This window comes from Pezoporus wallicus, unplaced genomic scaffold, assembly GCF_028554395.1.
Source record: "Pezoporus wallicus isolate ANWC-B61680 ecotype Strahan unplaced genomic scaffold, APGP_CSIRO_Pwel_v1 contig_6822, whole genome shotgun sequence".
Taxonomy (NCBI): Eukaryota; Metazoa; Chordata; class Aves; order Psittaciformes; family Psittacidae; genus Pezoporus; species Pezoporus wallicus.
Window position 1 is genome coordinate 66381 of NW_026640797.1, and position 16888 is coordinate 83268.

General features: G+C 50.3%; 2 protein-coding genes across 3 annotated transcripts in view; both read left to right on the plus strand.

The window, feature by feature from the left end:
• The window catches only part of LOC130605329 (actin-like protein 7A), a 159893-nt gene that overhangs the window by 54928 nt on the left and 88077 nt on the right, over positions 1-16888 (plus strand). The window lies entirely within an intron of this gene.
• CORO2A (coronin 2A) overlaps positions 2362-16888 on the plus strand; it is a 53001-nt gene continuing 38474 nt past the window's right edge. Inside the window, exon 1 of one of the 2 annotated variants that reach the window (XM_057420737.1) lies at positions 2362-2396. The gene's annotated coding sequence lies outside the window, so the exon portion shown is untranslated. Of the gene's footprint in view, positions 2397-2489; positions 2521-16888 lie in introns of those variants that run through there. The other variant, XM_057420738.1, reaches the window with a different exon arrangement.

Below are 16888 nucleotides of genomic sequence, written 5' to 3' on the forward strand. Positions count from 1 at the left end.
GCTTCCTGCATAGTGTGAGGCCTGGGTTTGGGATTCCAGCTGGTCCATCAGTATCTGCTCTGCTTTTAAGCTTGATTTTCACAATACAGAACCTCTTTGGCATGTTCTGATGTCAAGCTGGTAGAAAGCTTAAGGCAGCATTCAAGATAAGAAAAATTATATTTCAGGGTGCCTTGGGAAAAAATAGCACTCAGCCCAACATCACAGCCCCCTTCTAAAAACACCTTTATTTTTTCCTTTTATAACACCATTTTGTTACGTACAAAAGTATTGTTTATGGCAGCATTTTGCAGGTAGGAGAAGTTCCAAAAGGAAATTAAAGCCAACTGGTATTTTTTGCTTCATCTTTCAATAATTTAACATTTTTCAATGTGACAAAAGTTCTTGCACACTGGGGAGAGAGGGTGGGGGGAAGACAGGGAATGTCAATGCTACAAGACTAACAGGACTGCCAGTTCTGGCACTTCCATTACAAGGGTGTTTTAAATCAACCCCCCAAGCTGGTGGGTTTGGCATGGCTCAGCTTCCAGCTTATCCCCTTTGTGCTACCTGCCCCTTAAACATGGGTACAGTCACTGCACAGAGCTGGAAATAATGACAGCAGGGGAGGTGTTATATATGATGCTAATTGGGTATAATTAATCAGCAGCTTCCTCCATGAGGCTCCATCCAGACCTACTGTGGGCATGTCAGGCCCTTGTCCTCTGCGGGCTGGGATGAATCAAAGTACAGTGTTAAGTGCTGTGCACTGATACAACATATCCCTGAACTAAATCTAATTGAGGATATTGTCTCTGCAAACCCTTCACAGGGTCACAAGGCTTATAACCAAGCAGAAAGCTTCTGTCTCATCTCACTCCTTTCTGCAGCTGCTCTCTGCAAGGCAGTACCTGGCTCCTTGGGAACTGCCGCAGCCAGGCGAGAGGTGCTTTGTCTGCAGCTGCACAGATACCACGAATATGGCCCCTGCAGCACTGAGCAGCCACTGCAAGTGCCGGCTCTGCTCTTCCCAGTGGCTTGCTGCAGGTTGCAGTGCTGTATGTGGTTTCATGTGGGACGGTGGTGCTTGGCTGTGCTGCTGTCAGGCTCCCCTCCATAGCTAACTGCTGCCAGCAGCAGTAGCTTCCCACTTCTCATTAGTTTGCCCAGCCTGGGAAGAGATGTCCCAGGAAAGAAGTCAGAGAGCGGAGCTCACTCCAGTCACTAAGGACACCCCAGTAGAGACACCAGTCCCAGCCACCCTGTCTTAGACTGCAAAGGCGAGTGGGCAGCAAAACCATTCACTGTGTCAGCGCCTGAAACACCTCTGAGGAGTGGCACTTGTGCATAACTATATAGATGCCTACTGTGCAGGCAGCAGAAATGTTTCTCACTAATAACCTCAAAGACGTCTTTGCACCCCCTGTCAGTCCTGCATGCAGTCTTCTACAGCTCAATCAGGGCTGGAGCACAGTGTGTGTGAAAGGAAGCACTGGACACCATTTGTGCAGTCTTGCCATACCCGATGGCTTAGCCCAGCGCTGCCACTGCTCCCCACTGACCAGTGGGACTGAAGCATGGAGGTGAGCCTGCTCTCTCAGGCTCTCTTCAGGCAGGACCAGAGTGGTATTGGCTCAGTGGCTCACCTGTCCAAGGTCATCTCCTTTGCCTTTTGATCTTGGCCATTGATCTCCACTTGCCAAGTTCCTCATCCAGGGTACCAGGTGGGCTTGTAGTGCTGCCAGGGTACCAGCTAACCCCAAAGCCTGAATGTGAGTTCCTCAGTGACGAAAAGCTTTCTAGAGACATTTGCCACCAGTGAAGGCCCTGCAGCTTGGGTCCACACTTGCTCACACAGGCAAGGCCTGTGGGTACACACCGCAAAGATGATGTCAAGGTCCTGGTGCTGTCAGGACCGTGTTCCTAGGTGATTCCCTAGTTCATCACCTGGGAAAACGTACTCCGATTCACAAGGTTCTCCAGGCACAGCCCCGGGGGACCTATGGGTAATGGTGACAGGGAACTGTGCACATCGATTCAGGGAAAGAAGAGGTGCCCGAGCACTCTTCTGTGGTTACAGGGCTCTCCCTACGACTGCAGCAGGGCAAACCCCACGCTTCCCACGGCAGTTCGCGTTTCGGGGCTGGGCACGGGAGCGCTGCCAGATCGGACCCGAGCGCTCTGTACCGGACGCACCCCTGGAAGCGTTCTGGAGCTCTGCGGGCTCGGGCTCCCGCATCAGAGGGCGGTGGACGGCTCCCGAGCCCCGCTGGCACCTCCCCGATGCGGGGCGCGGCGTGAGGGGCCGGCCGGGGCGGGGTCCGCCGGCGGGCAGAGCTATCTAATCCCGGGTCTGGCACGGTTCAGCTCAGTTCCACTCCTGTGCGCGCTTCAGGATCCCCGCCACCAGCGGTAGGGTATGAGACCGGGGTGGCTGCGGGGTCCGCGGGGCCGGGACGCGGGTGGGCAGAGCTGGGCTGGCTCGGCTCCGCTCGGCTTGGTTGCCATGCTCTCCGCTGGACCCCCGCTGCCAGCGGCAAGGTGCGAGGTCGGGGTGATGGCGAGGGCTGCGTGGCCGGGATGCGGGTGGGCAGGGCCGGCCGCGGCACCTGCGGCAGCTCGGGGGCCTGCAGAGCTTGGAGGCTCGGAGAACGAGGCGCCTGCTCACCGCGCTCGGGCTGCCGCAGACCCCTCCTGCCACTCCCCGCTTTGTGCAGGGCCGCCGCAGCCGTGAGCGCATCGACGGCCGGGGATTGTGGAGGCCGCCCCGTGCCACGGGCCTCGGGCATCCCCCGGCGTGTGCGGCGGGAGCGGGGAGCGGCAGCGGGGCTTGCCGCTCAGCCACCGGCATCGGGTGCCGCAGCGGGTGCCGGTCGTGCCCTCCCCGGGCGGTATTCCGCCTGGCAGACAGAGAGCCGGCCCCGGCGGGAGCCGCCGCGATGCGCGGTCGGGTCAAGGAGCAACAGGGCTCGCCGCTGACTCGGGCGGCGGGATTCACACCGCTCCTCCTCCCGCCAGCCCTGCCCGCTGGTGCGTGGCTTGGCGTCTGTGTGACTGCAAGTGGTACAGCGAGAGCCTCATCCACGGCTCTGTGTGTGCGAGTGGTTGAATTTGGCCCCTTTGTGCTGTAGTCAAGGGTGTTTTAGGTGCTTGATGTCTGTCCACATCTAGTGCAGACTACGATGACAGCTACGTAAATGACACCTGGACCATTCTCTCCAGCAGCAGGGTCTCCTGGTGCCGGTACCCCTTTCTGGGCAAGCTTTTGGAAGCGGTCTTACTTTCATCCAACACAGCTTTGGAGGAACTGTTTCTTGCCGTGGGTCTGGCTTTGGTCCAGCAGCTTTGACGGGGCCGTTGCGCAGGGCTATGTAATGATGACAGTACTTTGCAAACAAGTCTCTGGTGGCCTCGGGAGGCCAGCTATATGCAGCGTGTTGCCGAACACCCGTTGTTCACCCTGCAGGGAGTGGTACCCTCCTTGACTTGCTCTGGAGCATTCTGGCTGTTCAGATTTCCACCCCTCACCCCATTCACTTAACCTCATCAGAAGGCACTGTGTTTGCTGCAGTCCCTCTGAAGGGAGTCTGCCTGGACAGTTTTGTTCTTTTCTGGCCTCTTGGGTGCTCAGGGGAAGTGATTTCTGCACTTGGGGGGAGGTTGGGTGTTGGTTGCCTTCTAAGCTTCCCAGTGCGGGCTCCCCAGTGGGTTAACAAAGGACCAGCTTGTGTAGCCCTGATGCTCCTTTTGTTTTCTCACTGGCTGTGCCCTGTTTGGATCTCTCCTGATTTGATCAGAGATAGGGGTGACTGCTGGAGACATGAAGGGAGTTCATGTTTTGCTGTGAGCACTTCAGGAAAACCTCGCGCAAAGCTGGGGTAGGCAGGATAGGGAGGAGCTGGGTGTTTCTTAGAGACAAGGGAAAAACGAGGTGTTTTCATCTGTGCTGATGTTTTTTGGAGAATTTGTATTATTGCAGACAAGCTATAGCTCCAAATTAATTCAGTCCATTTGGCCATAGCAACAAATCAAACCCCGTCATCTCCGTAGAGGTGCCACAGACCTGAGAAATATGAGTCCCGGGCACTGGAGATGTTTGAACAAAGAGCCAGACATGGCTGTACCCCAAGGTCCCCCCGACCTGCCTTCCTCGGAAGCAAAGCAACTCTGCATAAGGGTGCCAGTTGTGCAAGTCCCAAGGGGGGAGGGAGACCACTGCCCTCTGTGGCTGCACCAGCCTGGCCAGCCCCATCACTCACCTCCATCCCATGGATCAGACTGTGCTGGCTGTGTGTGCAGCAGATCAGGGCACCTCCAGATGGGGTGGGTTTATCACTTTATTTTCTTTCCTGGATAATAATATTTGAATGTGTCTGTGTCTGTTGTTAGTAGCTAAGTAATGCTGGATTTTGGATTTCCTGGCTCCGTGGCAGGCTTCTGTGAGTCTTGTTTTAGGTGGGTTGGCACTGTGCAGGCTGCTGGTCTCTGGAACTGGTATGCTGTGCCTGTGTAAGGTCCGCTCTCCCTTGCCCATGGGCTCTCTGGGCTGCCAGATGTCCAATTGTTGTGCAAAATGGGTTTTGTGGACATACACGTGAGTGTGGATCCAGTTTCTGTGATATGAGCTGCAGGTGCCCAGGCACAAGAATGCTTCAGTGTTAGACTTGGGGAGAAAGCTGAAAGCTCTAGCAAATTCGAGAAGCAAAGGTGATGCTTTGCAGTGAGAGGCTGCTGCCCCAGAGGTGCAAGATAAGGTAGATTTTGCACGTGACTTTGCAGGCCGCTCCTATGTTGCAGTCAGTTTGTTGCCTTTGATGTTTTTGTGTTCTTCGGCGTGCAGTGACTGCACAGCATGAAGCCTCCATTCCACCCTGGTGGGCTCCGATTTCCACAGCAAGGGTTTCAGTGGGAGAGCTGTTGGAGGGTGAGTTGTGGCAGGGTATGACACAGACCTTCTGTGAAGAAACAGGGTGGGGGGAGACTGACCCAGATCAGTTCCCCACCATCACCTCCTGGTTGGCCCAAGGGGACCTCAGCAGAGTTCTGAACCTTCATGGCCAGACCCTGTCCTTCACTTTCATAAATAAGCCCTCTCCAAGAGAGTTTGCTTGAATTAAAAAAAAAAACCCCAAACAACCCACTGTCTTATCCGAGTGTTCCTGTATGCCACTTACAAACAGCAGCAGTCTGTTTTAACAATAAAATATTCATTTAACAGTATCACAGTTGTCCAGTGATATGAGGACTGGATACTGCTGCAGAGCTTGCTGCTGAACCTCCTGCTCAGACACAAGGGCACCTGCAGACCCATCCCTACTGAGGCTGGATGGTGGCTGCACCTCCTGATGCACGCATGTGGGCTGGTCTCTTGCTTCCCTGTCAAGAAGACAGGAGTGATACTGTGGTGAGGTGTTTCACATGTAGTCATTACCTGGCTTCCCTGGAGTGCACGTTAAGCTGCTCTGGTTGCAGAGAGCCAGCCGAGGTGAGCAGCCCGTAGCACGTAGCAATTACACTGACGCGCCTCCTGCCTCTCTGCAGGAGAAACAGGAAAGACCTTTAGATCACCCAGGAGGCTGTATGGGCTGAGGGGGTTTGACACGCACAGGGTTATACTGCCTTGCGAGGAGAAGCCAGACTGGCCTAGTATTTCCAGGGATTTCCCCTCTGCGGTGCTCCAGGCTTGCCAGCAAGTCTCCATTTTGAAAATACACCCCCTCAGCGCTCCATTAGGGTAATGCTGGTGCTTACTATTTCCAAAGCACTTTGAGATTTGCAAATAGGACTTTCTGACCCCAAGCGAAGCAAAGCCCTTTCTGAAGAGTGGAGACATGCTGCTGCATGATGGCATGCAGCTCCAAGCCCTGTTCTCTCTTCTCCTGCTGACCTGCTCTATTTCACACAGTTTCACATTTTCCAATGCGGTGCCCAAAGCTTGGCCTCTCTCTACCTCCTGAGCATCCTTCTGGACTTGTGCAGGGGATTCTTTCTGGTCTGGTGAGTCGCTGTGCTCTTTAACTCTGTGCCACGAAACATGGACGTTCCTACCTGCAGAGAGGAGGTCTTCTGCACCAGTGACTGCACTGACTCTGTGGGACAAAGTCACAGTTGAAAATGATAAGGAAGACCAAGCAGTAGAAACTCCCACCCTTTGTGGTAATTTTATTCCTGAGATTGAGACAAAGTCCTTGGAAACTGAGTAGATAGCCTCAAGGAAACAGGAGAGGCCAAACTCCATCTTGTTCTTCCTTCTCCAGCTCTGGGAGCTGTGCTTAAACAGGCACAGTTGCAATGCTCCTTTGTAAGGAACCTCATATTGATGTTATTGGGAGCACTGCCTGGAAGCGTGAATTATGCCAGGAATGACCAGTGTTCCTTGTCATCCTCTGGTTTCTTCTATCTGCTCACTGAAATGAGCCTGTGCTGGCAACAAAATTGCAGGGTAATAGGCACAGAGGACCTAGGCAGCTCTTTAATTGCAATAGACAAATAGAAGAAGTCAAAGACTGTCTTGCTAACATCTACTTAAATGTAATTAGTTCGCATTATTTTTCTCTGCCATTTTCCCTAATTTAATTTAAATACCAAACTACATGCACAGAGGGACAAAAACAAAATCAGAATAGCATTGCTCCAAGTTCCTGCTCTCATAATATTCAGCTCCTCCTACATATAGAGGCTCTTTCCCTTACAGCCAGGGAAGATCGGAGTTTCTCTTCTGACCCCTCCTGCCTGTGGTCATGGCTGTAGCTCATGTTTCTCTGAATTTGTGAAGGTCTTGGTGTCAGTAACTGATGCCTGAAGTCTTAATTGAAAAGATTGATTTTGCTAATGATAGCCTGGCATCCAACAGCTTCCAGTAGAAATCAATATGAATTCAGTTTTTCACAGTTTTAAAGATCATGGCACTCACTTAAAAGTTTAGTAGGGATTGAAGGGCTTGACCCCCTTGCATCTATTTGAGGTTCTTGCCCCTGCTGTACATTAAGCCTTGTGCAGTAACAATGGGTGTGCTGCAACTTGAAAACCAAGTCTTTGAGCAGAAATACCCAAGCCCTCACTGAGATTTTATAAGTAAAAGCTCAAGTGTAAAGTTGGCACTTATGTCTTGGCATCCAGGTTGTGTTTTGGTGAACTCTTGGTTCCTGTGGAGTCGAAAAGATCAGAATCCTCTTGTATCTTCATAGATAATGGATTTTTCAATCCAGCTGACAAACCAACATGAGAGCCAGTAGCTGGAAGCAGAACTTATTATTTGGTAAAATAAGGATGTGGTTGTGTTTTTTAGCAACAAAGAAGAGGAATTGTGGGAAGAGCATCCCAGGATGATGCATTGCTAGAAACTTGAACAGGATGATCTTCTCAGTGCAGACAGCAGTGTTCTCTGGAGGTAGTGACATCTCTCAGCCTGCCTTTAGCTGAACAGCAGCCACCTGGCATCCTGCAGAGATTCCTTTCCCTGGCTTGTTGCCCCCAGAGCATCCTGTCTCACCATGTTGGAGGGCATACACTCCTCTTCTGAGCTCTCTGTGTTCTGCTGGACTTTGCTTTTAGAGCCCCAAGGTGGTTTTCTTGTTCCCCAGAATGACAACTAACTTTCTCTCTTGAGTTTTGGCTTATGGTCACTGGAGGAATGACAGTTTGAAGGCAGCAGTCCTCTGAGCCACTTTGGACACTAACTGTAAGTGAAAACGGACTTCTGACTGTGTTGGCTGGAGCTCTGGAGCAGGAGGGGTAGGTGACTCACCCCCTTGGAGTCATCCCCTACACAGAGCACTGTGCAGGACCAGTACCTCCCTCTGTGGCAGTGGGTACTGCCTGGTTGAGGTCACAGTTACCAGCCAGACAGGGCCTCAGCAGGATGGTTTGCTTGCCTACCTCCACCTTCAGAGATTTTCAGAATTCATGTGGGCCAGACCCTAAGAAACCTAGTGTCATGGTTCAAGTTGAGCTGGTAACTCAGAACTATGCAGCTGCTCGCTCACTCCTCTGCTTCTTTCTCTCCCCACTCCTGGAGGGATGGGGAGGAGAATTGAAAGCATGTAACTCCCATGGGTTAAGAACAGTCCAGTAACTAAGGTATAACACAAACCACTGCTGCTACCACCACCAATAATAATGATAAGGGAAATAACAAGGGAAGAGAATACAACCGATCATTGTCCACCGATTGATACCCAGCCCGACCTGAGCAGTGATCTAACCCTTCCAGGTAAACTGTCCCCAGTTTATATAGTGGACATGACATGCTGTGATATGGTATACCCTTTGGCTAGTTTGGGTCAGGTGTCCTATCTCTGCTTTCTCTCAGCTTCCTGTGCCCCATCTCCCTGACAGAGCACAAGCCTGAAAAGTCCTTGGTGAGACTAAACATTACTGAGCAACAACTAAAAACACTGGTGTTATCAGTGCTGTTCTCGGGCTGAAAGTCAAAAACACAGCACTGCACCACCTACTGAGAAAAATGACTGCTACTGCTGAACCCAGCACACCTAGGCTGACTTAGAGGCTGCTTGGACTAGGAGCTAGGGCTGCAGAGTCTCCTACCAGCCTAAATTTGCCTGTGGTTCTGTCATGATACTAGAAGTGCAAACCTGGTAATGACATTAGGAGACGATATTCCATGAAGTTAAACCGAAGAAACCCATAGCTGAAGTCCACCTGTAAAGTCTGCTTTGATCCCTATCGCCAATGCTTCTTTCCCAACACGCATGCCAAGTATTAAACTTGGGTGAGTGGTGAGAACTTTCTGCTGCAGTACACATCTGCTTTATGGGTTCACTGGATGGAGGCAAAATATCAAAGGATGTCCTTGTATATATTGTGCTCATCCCTGCAGCTTCAAAAAGCATTTCAGTAAAGCTCATCTTGCTGTTAGCTTGGGGAATTTTTGACTGTTGAGCTTGGTTTTGATGTCCAGCCCTTTGTGAGCTGTTAGTGGAACAGGACTTCTTGAGCTTAACTGAAAGCTTGATGTATAACTGTTTGATGTGTAAAGAGGGAACTGAAGTGTCGATTTCTCTACCTCCTCCTTCTTTCAGCTTTGAGAAACCAGTGAAACCAGTCATTACCTTGTGTACGATTTTGTGTATTTCAGAAGTGTTTTCCAGCGTCTTACCTGTTCTTCCTTCCCTGACAGCACGAATGACTCGCAACGTGAACTTTTCTGTGGCTTCAGGATAGCTACATATTAAAAATAAGTGTTTCTGCCTGTCTTGCACTCAAGCTTAGTTGTGGGGGTTGGAAGATCAATGGGACAGACACCATTGTGGCACAAGAAGGCTTTCACACACCTTTCACTGCTGCCTCTGGTGCAACTGATACTGGCAGATGATTGCATGGTGTCTTAGTTTATAAATGTACGGGGATGTCTTTCCCAGGAAATTCATCTCTATTTTAAGCTCTTTCTAAGCCTCCTTCCCTTTCTTTGCTTCCATACCTGCCTGCATCATTATCTGCTGTCCTTCCTGTGCCTCAGTTTCCTGGTGTTGCAGGATCTCACACAGAACAGTGGTAGCTCTCGGCCTGCTCCATCCCTCTGTGGGGCTGTTCCCACTTGCTGTCATCTCTCTGAGCAGCAGTGCAGCTGGGTGCTCCTCTGGCTCTGAGCCATCTGCAGAAGTTTCCTGGAGCCTGAAGACTTTCCCTGGTACTGAAGAGCCCTAGATGCAGATGTAATTACATGAACACATATGAGATATACAGAGAAAAATGCATATTCAGTCAGGTGCAGCATAGCCCAGTGTATCCTACCCAGTGCTTTTCTTCTTGCTCTTCTTCACACAGACAGTCTTTGTTTTTGCTGCCTAAGGCATGGAGATTGCATCCCAAGCTGCCTGGCCTGCGTTATTGTACCAGGAGTTCAAATGCTGCTTTAATTCACAGCCAGACTTCAAGGCCTATGCTACCTTTCCTATTCTTATTTTTGTTTTTATTTTCCCTTTCTACTGGTGCTGTGAAAAGATCAAACACTGTCTGGCTACAGCTACAGTGCAGCTGTGCCTTGAATGCCTCATGCAATGCTAGCTTTCTGCAGCTCACTGAGGACCTGGTAGTGCAGAAGACTGGCAGCAGAGGAGCAACTGCCTCTCTACTAGTTTGGAAAAGGTATGTCTGAAAAGGGATATGACATATGGTAGGATGATGAGATGTGGAGTTCAGATAGGGTGTGATTGTTTCTCTGTTTATCACTGCCCAGGAACAACAGGATACAGATAAACAGTGGAACTCATTGACACGGGATGTCAGTGATGTGGTTCAAGCAAACCCATGAGATGAATCTGCAGGTGGAAAATCCATTAGGGCTGGCTGAGCAGGCAGATAAGCCCTTGGCTCAAAAAGCCCATGAGGCACAGGTGCCCAGACTTGACTCAGAGGCAGAGGAAAGATCGGCTTGTTGGCATCATATCAGCTGTGCTGGAGAAATAGGAAAGTAGCGGTAGAGAGAGTGAGCCTGTAGCAGGGAGCTCAGCTGGGATGTGGAGGTTCTGTGTGGGGTGATTTCCAGCTGTAAGGGGTGCAGGAGAGGGAGAATGATCAAAATCTGTACTGGAGAAGATATGCAAAGAGGCTGTCAGGAATGAAGTACTTGTGGAATAAGCTACTATATGGGAGGAGAGGCTAATCTTCATTGATGAGGTGTGAAGAGGGGAATAGGTCACAGAGCAGTGATGCTGAACAAAATGGTCAGAGATGGAGGAACACTCAAACCCATTAAAAGAGATCAACACACTGTTTTCTTTACCTCTTCTCCTCCATGTATCTGAAGACCTGGATGTGAGGAAGAAGTCTTTCACAGTAAGGGTGGTGAAACATTGTCAGTGGTTCCCCAGAGAGGTGGTGGATGTGCCATCCCTGGAGACATTCAAGGCCAGGCTGGATGTGGTTCTGTGTAACCTTATCTAGTGTACGATGTCCCTGCTAGTTTGTGGGGGGGGGGGGTGGGGGTGGGGGGGTGGTTAGATTAGATGAACTTTGGAGGTCCTTTCCAAACACAAACTATTCTATGACTCTAAGGCAGGCAAGGCTGAGGGTCAAGAGAGGGGTATCTATGGAAGAGTGCCTGTGCAGTGCCCGACCTCACCCCTCTGTTAAACTGTAGCCACATCTACAATGCAAGAGGAGCAGATCTGTGAAGTGAAAGAGGTGGTACCAGGACTTCATATCTGCAGGCATTTTGATGTTCTAACCTGACTCAGCTGATCCCATTAGCAGATTGAGTGCTCTGGCTTCTGATCCTGGAATGATTTTAGTTTCATCTGCAATGAATATTGTCTGCATGCTCCACGACAGCTTTGCAGTGCAAACTGGAGTGCAGTAAATGGCAGCAGTAAGGAGATGTGCTTCAAAAACATGCTTCCAGTCTGAACCAAACACTACTGCTGCACTTGCACCAATGGATTCAGTTCAGAATGATGTCACTGATTTCCAAGACATTTTGCATTTGCCAAGCCCACAGGGTGAATAAAAGGGCACAGAATCTCATTTCCCTGGCAAAGAAGGCATTGGTAGTCCTCCCACTTAGTTAGCATTAGTCAAAGATAGGCTAAAAAAACTGAAAAGAGCACAAATGAACCTGCTGTTGGTGCTCTAAATGGTGAACTGATTTTAAAACTTGTGATACTGCAGCAGAAAGCATTGCCTGTTGTGCCTGTAGCACTTGCCTTTGCTGTGCTCTCTTGCTGGTTTGTCATGCATGAGATAAATGGGGCCTGCTGTTAGCTGAAGTGCTTTAAGAGTTTAGATTTCTAGAGAACAGAGCAATGCCAATTCTTATTTAATCACCCAGTTAAAGAGAAAACCCTCAATTGCAATCATAAAGCAATTCCACAGGCACTGAATGGTTGCTGGAGAGCTCTCCACATTCTGCTGTTCCGTGCGTCCTTGAGTGTTTTTTCCAGGCAGATGATGCTGCAAGGAAGATGAAGGAACTCTGCAGCTATGGACTGCAGAGAAGATCTGATGCTGTCTGCCACCTTTCAAAGAACAAGGTCCTGCTGTCATTGCTCCCCGAAGGATGGGGACCACTTCCCTTTGCTCCATGGCTTATGAGTAGGAAACCCACATCTGGTTCTTCTGTAGTCTATAGTTGTAGGTACCTGTGTCTTTTGCTGCCAAACTTATTTACTAGAACTGTGATACAGCTCCTGGAAGGGTGGTTACGGAGCCAGACTCCTCCTGGCAGTGACAGATAGTGTGACAAGGAGAAAAGGACGTAAGCTGCAGCTGGAGGGAAGTAGGTCAGACGTGAGAGAAAGCTGCATCTCCTGTCACCAGGCTGGTGGAGCTCCTCATTTTGGGGTTCTGAAGGCTCCACATCTACCTTGATTTAGAGCTACAGGTTGGTTCTGAGGCTGTCCTGGGGACTCCCAGAGATGAATGAGGTCCCTTTGGCTGTGTTCTTGCATCTGTGCTTGTGCTCTCCAACCCAGGCAGTCAGAGCTGGGTTAGTGCCCGGCTCTGTGTTAGTTTCCATTTTCACCTGGTTGATCAGACTCAGTTTTCCCAGGTAGCTTCAGAGATGAGATGCTAAGGCCAGGCTTGTGCTTGCTCCATAGAATCCCTTCACATCCCGCAAGCGTTCTAACCTGGGTGGTCTGGGCAGCGCACAAACCTTCAGTCCTGGGAGTGCCGTTGCGTTGAATCACCTTAGATGTTAAGGGCTGCATCTTAGACATTCAAGTGTAGCTTACAAACTTTCACAAAACTCAGGAGAAACACCTGCAACGGGTGTATTTCCACTGCCTTGCCACCCTGCTAGCCATTTCACTTTTCCTAACATACCTGTGCTCTGGTGGCAGCCACAGCTCCTCAGCTAGGCAGAAGAGTTTGGGAAGAACCCTGGCTAGCCCATTGGAACCCATTACCCATTTGGGCTTCTGTGGGCAACTAATCAAAGTCTTGGGATTCTCTGAAGGTAGCCAGCCCCCCCCCCCCCCCCCCAAGCCAGTAAATCTCAGCTTTTCTGCAAGGAAAGCCTTCTGTACAGTAGCCTTTAGCAGAGACACCCAATCTTCCAGATGTCTGCAGGCATACTTAAACCTGATGATAAAGAGCAGTAGGACGAAACATCCCTATCTTGCCAAAGCACATGGCTGGCTACTGAGACCCAGCTTCATCTTTTGAATGGGTGCCTGAAACTCAGAATCTGGCTTGTCCTTGAATAGCAGGAGGCTTCTTCCTGTGAACTGGGAGAGCAAAAGCATGGTGCTCTGGTTTCAGGAGAAACTGCTGAGCTTGCAAAAGGTCAGGCTATGAGCTTTTTGAGGCTGCCTTTCTAACAAGAGATGCGTCAATGTCTCTTAAAGTTTGTGCATTTCACCACTTCCTCTTTCTAATGAGTTTTTTGCAGTGTGTGGGGTGGAGGAGGCTTCCAGTTTTGATTGTTCTTTGAATCAGGATTGTTGTATTTGCTTTTCTTTCGTAACAGAACAGGATCTTGCCAGGGTAGAAGAGCTCTGTAAGGTGGAATTTGCTCTCCCATTGAATTCAGAGGCACATTATACTCACAAGGAAGTTGATAAGCAATAATATTTTCTTTGCTACCCTGGTAACTGGCAGAGTGAAAGAGGGTATTGTCTCTGGAGAATGTAGGCAGGGCTTTATCTTTCTGCTGGACTACACAGGCTATCTTGGAAAGCTGCAGGTGAGCCGGGGAAGGAGGAGCTTGCTTTCCAATGAGGCTGAGGCGGCCCCATCCTTTGCTTCAGTCACACTGCTCCCTGCCCTTCCTGGGAGCTCTGATAAGCCTAATGAAACTGAGTTGAGTTTCAGCATCATTTTGGGTCTCACCAGCCTCTCGCACTTCCCTGACCCAAGGCCCTGTTGACTGAAGCCATTTGTGTCCTTAATGCATCATCTTTCTGCCAGAGCTTGGGGAGTAGGGGCACCGCATGAAGCTGATATGGGACATGTGGTGAAGGGGGAGGCTGGACTGTCAGATAACAGTGCTGTCACTGAGTGAAAGCATCCCTGGAGATTGCCCTGTCCCCAGGGGAATACAAATGCTTGGTCAATACAAAAATCAGAACAAGCTGACTTTGTATTGACTGAGCACAATGTTCTCCACACTCATTGCAGGGTGGGCCATGCTCTTCACCTGGATTTCTACTGATGTTGGCTTAAAAATATTCACGGGGCAACTTCTGCAGCCTGGGGCATGTGTGTGCAGTGAGGTGGTGTTTCACTCCCTGAGCCTCAATGAGGTGTGAACCTGCAGGAAGTGCAGCTCCAGGCACCACTGGCAGCAGGACAGTGATGGTGCTGCAGGAGCCACAGGCTGTCTTGCTCCAGGGTAAATCACTTGGGTTGCTCATGGGAAGAGCGATGTTTGTCTGGCCACTGCAGGGAAGTCCGAGGTCTGGCAATAGACCCCTACATGGGCACCTCCCAGCCCCTGGGCTTCCTAAGCAACCTGAAGGCTTCCTGACAGCTTTATGCCTCTCAAGAGGGGAAGACCAGCCCCCCATGAGTTTCAGTAAAGGTAAATGTCAAGTTCTGCTCCTGATATGCAGCAGCTCCCTGCAATGGCTCAGGCTAGAGAGCTAGAGAGCTACTCGTCAGTGAAGGCTATGGGGTTCCAGTGGGCAACAAGTTTGACCAGAGTCATCTAGGTCACTTTGCAAGCCCTGCAGCCTGGGCTTCTCCACAAGAATGTGGGCAGACAGGTTTCCCACAGGGGCTGTGGGATCTCTATCCCTGTTGGACTTCCAAACTCAGCTGGAAAGTCTGAGCAACATGAGCCCCTTTGCAGTGGGCTTTGCTGGGGACTGAGGGTAGGACTTGGGGCCTCCAGAAGTGCCTTCTGGCCTATTTTTTTCTTGTGTTTCTGTATGCTTTATTGTTTTAATTTCTTCTTGCTCCTCCCACTTGTCCCAGGGGAGGCTCAAGTACACATTGTCAGGCTTGGGAGGGACCCCAGCAGTGAAGAATGGGTGACAATTCAGCCAGTACTTCATGATGTGGCTTCCCTGTACATTGTTCTGGGGATGCCTCCCCAAAATACAGTCGGGCTCCTCATTAGCCCAGGTGATAGCAGAGACAGCTTCTTAAGAGCCGCCTGAGGCTGCGGTCTCTGACAGCTTTTCTCCTTGCTTTCTTCTCTGCTCCTGGCTGTTGCCGCTGGCTGTGCTGGGATGACCCAGTTAAAAATAGCCTGGCTGGGCTATTTTATAGTTTCCTCGTTCATCTCCCTGCTGTGTCAGTGTGACAGAAGAGTGCAGCCATGCAGTAATACCGGGTGGCGGGCATGCAGCAATACCGCGAGCAGGTGTCACCATCAGGGAGGTTTCTGTGCTGGACACTGCTGAGCATTGCTGCCTGCCTTGGGGTGTGCGCTGTGGTTTCAGCTTTGACCGAGTACAAATGCAGTTGGGAAGCTCGGCCAGGGTGGTCACTGCTTTTTTACTGTCTCAACAAATTTTGCCTTGTGGAGAGGGCTCTTGTTTCACTCCTAGCAGCCCATGCCTGTCCAGACATACATGTCTGAAGTTATTTTAAGGTTCACAATAGTCAGTGTATCTTCTAACAGGAACAAAATTTGCACAATGTGTTTTTTGCAAAGTTTGGGGCTTTGGTATATCCTTGCTCCTTGGTGGGCTGCTTCGGGTTCCCTTGCTAGAAGGATGCTCTGAGATGATGTGGCATCAGTTAGTGACGATGTTTGTGGGGTGCAGGGTGGCAATAGGATGCTGACACCTTGCTGCTGAGTACAGGCCAAATCTTCATGCAGCGTTTGCCTCCCTGAGCCCAAACTGACACTTGGTGGAGGCAAAAGTACAGATGATGCCTGTGTCAGTAGAGGAGTTGCTGTCCCACCTCTCCTAAGGCTGTGGGCACCATGTACCTTCTGTAAGCTCTGACCTACTGCTAGCATGAGGGAAGGTCTGCCATGCCTTCTCCCAGAGACACGTGTGAGAGCTCATGTCCTGCCCTGGCTAGTGTGCGCTGAAAACAAGGGGCAAGAGGGGCTGCTGCTCCTGCTCAGGGAAAGGTTTGGGCCTCGTTGTTTTGTGGATGAGGGAATCCACTTATTTCCATCTTGAGTGACAACTTTACCCCCTGCTTCACATCCTCTGCATTTGCGCAATGTTTATACTACAGGCAGAGGTGTTTTTCACAACCAGCTTTCCAGGGCACTATATTTAAGTATGTTTGCCATGCTGGAGAACTGCAAATGTTTTTAAGTGTTATTTAGAGCTGGGTTTTCTGATGAAAGCTCTCTAGAATATGGTCTCCTTTGAGATCTTTTTTGCTGTTGTCATTTTGTCCCACCCCACCTATGCAGACCCTAATCCATCTGCACCAGAAGCATGCTCTCCCTCAGGTCACCAGTAGCCTTCAGATTCTGCTGCTGGAAGGAAGTGATAGAAGCAGTTTCCTCAGCTCTGAGGAAACTCCTTCCCCAAGAGCTGCTAAGGAGAAGGGACCTTTGTGCTTCTGAAGATGACTGATGTTCAAACTGGTGCTAGTGATGGATGTGGACAAAGCACTGCTGTCCATCGGCTGCTTTGCCTCTGAAAACAGAGAGGTTTGAGCGTATGGCTGAAGCCAGGCTTTGGTGAAGGCTCTTTGCTTGTACCCCCATGCTGGGGAAGGGTACTTTGATTATGAAGCTGCTTTTACAGCTCAGGAGAGAGGCTTGGTGTGCTATGGGGCTACCTTGTCCCTGTAGGGAAGGAGAGGGCACCTGGGCAGACTGCAAGCTGTGGGCTGATGCTTCTGGTGTGGCATGGACTGAAGCCTTGATCTGAGCCCCTTAACAGTGAGTGTGGACAAAGAAAGGCAATTGATAAAATCAAGGCCCATTGCAGGATGGGTTATTGAAAAGACTGGCTCCCAGCAGTCGCATTTAGAAGGCTTCCAGCTCTGGCGGCAGATAGGGTTGATTTTCCAAGGATATGCCTCCAAG